The sequence below is a fragment of the Elaeis guineensis genome, chromosome 16 (genome assembly GCF_000442705.2).
Source record: "Elaeis guineensis isolate ETL-2024a chromosome 16, EG11, whole genome shotgun sequence".
Lineage (NCBI taxonomy): Eukaryota > Viridiplantae > Streptophyta > Magnoliopsida > Arecales > Arecaceae > Elaeis > Elaeis guineensis.
In genome coordinates this window covers 32,954,084-32,958,396 of record NC_026008.2, presented here as the reverse complement: position 1 = coordinate 32,958,396, position 4,313 = coordinate 32,954,084, and the positions used below count along the sequence as shown (strand labels likewise).

General features: G+C 37.0%; 1 non-coding gene across 1 annotated transcript; it reads right to left on the bottom strand.

The window, feature by feature from the left end:
• Positions 1–1,648: 1,648 nt before the first annotated feature.
• LOC140854421 (small nucleolar RNA R71) lies at positions 1,649–1,755 on the bottom strand. Its single transcript, XR_012137636.1, has one exon. It is a non-coding gene; the product is annotated as a small nucleolar RNA R71 (small nucleolar RNA).
• Between the last annotated feature and the right edge of the window lie 2,558 nt (positions 1,756–4,313).

The window sequence follows — 4,313 nt, the reverse complement described above, 5'->3', positions numbered from 1 at the left end:
GAAAGACAAGAGGAGTAGTCGTTAGGATCAATAAGAAAAATTCTAGGTAAAATTTTCTAATCTAGATCTAGTGGATTCAAAAACCCTAGATCCTTAGTCTTATTGTCTTTAGCAAACAACTTTCGATTTTCGTGAAAGCTCGCTTGAGCATAGATTTGAAAATCATTTTTAAACCAAGTTTCTGTGGGATCGACCCGTACTCGCTGGTCGTGCTACTCTGCACACTGTGTGCTTGCGGTTTTATTTACAAATTTTAAGATTTGCACATCAAGTTTTTGGCGCCGTTGCCGGGGATTTGGTGTTTTAAATTGTTTTCAAATATTTATTCTTCATGCTTTATAACTCTCTTTCTTTTTCCTTTAGGTTTCTAGATTTAGTTGGTGATTGCTGAAAAACTCAGGTACGCTTCTAATTTTTTTTTTATTATTTTTAGTTAATTACTTTTCCTTTTAGACCTAATCATTTGAATTTACTTAATCACAAAAAAAAAATAAAACAAAACAAAAGTTATTTCATAATCGTGAAGTAAAATATCAAAATAAAAAAAAAATTCTAAATTAAAATCTTTTACATTCTTGGTCATCTTGTTTATTTGCATTTGCATATTCATAATTAATCTAAGGGCATCAACCCATTAACAAGATAAGGTGGGGATTTCATTATCCTTCCTTATCCCAAAAATCATCTCCATCATATTGCATTACCTAGACCTTTAATCTTAAAATCAATTAGACGTCAACCTTAAGGAATTCGAGCTCAATAGGACAAGGAACCCTAAGAGTTCTATCAAGTTTGAGTTGTTTGATTAGTTGGTGTCTAGGCAAGTCCCTGAGAGTGGTTTGTTAAATTGGTTCAGTTGCTGGCCTGGCCAACTCGTTTGGTATCTAGAAAGGCAACGATGAGTGAACCTCCCACCTCTTATACTTACCTGGCTAACTAGTTGATCAATCTCCACTTGGAAGGCTTGAAGGGTCATCTTGGAATAGTTAGGAGCTGTCTAGATTTAGGTTAACCCTAGGATAGATTGAGTTTAATTTATTGTTTCACTTGTTTGAAAAATAAAAAAAAAATTATTAAAATTTAAATTAATTTGGTTACTTTTCTTTAGATTTAGGACTCTTTAGGATCTTTTCTTTAGAACTTTTTCTCTTTTCTTTCTTTTTCTTATACATAAAAATTTTATAAAAAAAATTATATAAACATCGAGAACCGTACACCTCGTGTGTGGAGAAGAGTGTCGGGTCGTCTAGTTAGAATTGAGTCAATTCCTGTTGTTCCAATAGCTGAACCAATCCAACCCATGACCCTTAAAGATTTGTGTTATCCAGTTGGCTCCATCCAACCATCTTGTATCAGGTTGCCACAACCCACAGCTAACAATTTTGAAATCAAACCTCAAATCATAAATATGCTTCCAAAATTCACAGGATTAGAGGATGCTTATATATTTATTAGAGAATTTGAGGAGGTATGTGCAACCATGAAACTGCAATTAACAGAGGATGAGGTCAAACTTAGATTAATCAACTTTGCCCTTAAGGATAATGCTAAGAAGTGGCTTTATAGTCAGCCAAACCATTCTGTCACTACCTGGGAGGGCTTTGTGAGAACATTTTTGAAAAAGTATTTTCTCCATCATAAAATAGCTAGGATTAGGAATGAAATAAATCAATTTTACCAACTAGCTGGTGAATCATTTTGGAAGTACTTTGATCGTTTCAAGAATCTTTTGACCCAATGCCCACACCATGGAATAGAAACTTGGAGACTATGCCAGATCATCTATGAGGGGTTAGATTCAAACTCAAGAACCATGCTAGAGTCCATGTGCCAAGGCCAATTTATGGACAAAGAAACTACTGAAGCTTGGCAATTCTTAGAAGACCTAGCCGAGAAAAATTTACAGTGAGAAACAACTAGGGAACCTGATAAAGCTACACCTTCAAGAGGAGGAATGCATCAAATTCAACCAACCCTAGCATCAGAGGCCAAGATTGCAACCTTAACACGTAGATTGGAAGCCTTAGAATTACAGAGACCAGCCAATGTAAATCAAATATCTGCACCCATGTGTAAAGGGTGCAATGCACCAGACCATGTCTTAGAAGAATGTTCCTACTCGAATGAGTGTGCACAGGTGAATGCCACCTATCAAGGATCATTGAACAATCCTTATGCACCCACATATAACCCAGGTTGGAGGAATCACCCGAATTTCTCATGGTCTCAGAATCCTAATGTAGGCAATCCAAATTTCAATCAGCAAAATCTAAGGTCCAACCCAGTGATGAACAACCCGCCAGGCTTCCATGATAATGACAAGAAAATTACCTCTTTAGAGAAAAGCCTAGAAGCCATGATGAAGACACATACCATCTTTATGCAAACCACGGGTCAACTCATAAATAATAACACCCAAGCTATAGCCCGTCTGAAAATGCAAGTAAGTCAGCTGGCTTCGATCATTAGTGAACGAGAACATGGTAGGTTACCTAGCCAACCTGAGCCAAATCCTAGGAACCAAAATGGTCCACGACCATAACAAGGAAACCAAGTTAATGGTGTAAATGCCATTCATACCTTAAGATCGGGAAAACAAATAGATAATAAGGTAGTTGCACTTGATGATATAGAGGACTCATCTGCCGAGTCACCTTCTAAAATTACTACCTTTCAACCTCAAGCACCAGAAACTGAAAATTCACCTAGTCCAGTACTTAAAAGTCCTAGAGCTCCTTTTCCAAACAGACTGAAATCCAATAAATCTGAACATTTAGACAAAATTTTAGAGGTATTTAAACAAGTCCAAGTTAATATTCCTCTTTTAGATATAATCCATCAGGTTCCAACTTATGCCAAATTTTTAAAAGATCTTTGCACTAGAAAAAGGACCACTAATGTACCAAAGAAAGCATTTTTGGCTGCAAGTGTCAGTTCATACCTATCTAGCCATATGCCAATTAAATATAAGGACCCTGGAGCTCCAACAATTTCTTGTGTTATTGGAGAAACCAATATAAAAAAGGTCTTGCTAGATCTAGGAGCTAGTGTGAATATCCTTCCATATTCGGTGTATGAGCAACTAGGATTAGAAAAACTTCAACCTACTGGGATCACATTACAGTTAGCCGATAGATCTCTCAGGATCCCTAAGGGAATGGTCGAGGATGTTCTGATAAAGGTTGAAAATTTTATTTTTCCTGTAGATTTTATTGTTTTAGAGACTGAGCCAGTTGCGAATCCTAAAGGACATATACCTATCATTTTAGGAAGACCATTCTTAGCTACAGCCAATGCTGAAATCAATTGTCGAAATGGTCTAATGAAGTTATCCTTTGGGAATATGACCATTGAGCCTAATGTTTTTAACTTAGAACAGGAATCCTCTTCTCATGCTGATGTCAATGTAGTCCAAGATGGTATTTATGAATCCATTGACATTAGTGATGATGAAGTCGACCTAGAGTCTAACCCCTGGTTAATCCATGAGTCTGAGGATGCCAATGAAATACTTAAAGAAAATCAGATTAATCAGGAATTGACACTTCCTACTGAACCAATCATTGAGATGGTGAAATCATCACCTAAACTATCGATAGAGGAAGCACCCATTTTAGAACTGAAATCCCTCCCAGAACATCTCAAGTATGCATATCTAGGACCCAAAGAAACTTTGCCTGTAATTATTGCATCAGACCTAGATCCCAAGCAAGAGGAGTTAGTGTCAGTTCTAAAAGCAAATCAAGAAGCAATAGGTTGGACCATAGCAGATATCAAAGGAATAAGCCCTTCTATAGTTCAACATAGAATATACTTAGAGGAAGAGGCTAAACCAACAAGAGAAGCTCAAAGAAGGCTTAATCCAGCTATGAAGGATGTAGTTAAAAAGGAGATTCTGAAACTCCTAGATAGTGGAATAATTTATCCTATTTCTGATAGCTCTTGGGTAAGCCCAGTTCAAGTAGTACCCAAGAAATTTGGGATAACAGTGGTCCAAAATGATGCAAACGAACTTATCCCAACTAGGACCCAAACGGGATGGAGGGTCTGTATAGACTATAGAAAGTTGAATGCTGCGACAAGAAAAGATCACTTTCCTTTGCCATTTATTGATCAAATGTTGGAAAGACTAGCCGGACAAGAGTTTTACTGTTTTCTTGATGGATACTCTGGTTACAACCAGATCCCCATAGCCGCTGAAGATCAAAAAAAGACTACATTCACCTGTCCATTTGGTACTTTTGCCTATAGACGAATGCCCTTTGGATTATGTAATGCACCGGCAACCTTCCAGAGATGCATGATCAGCATGT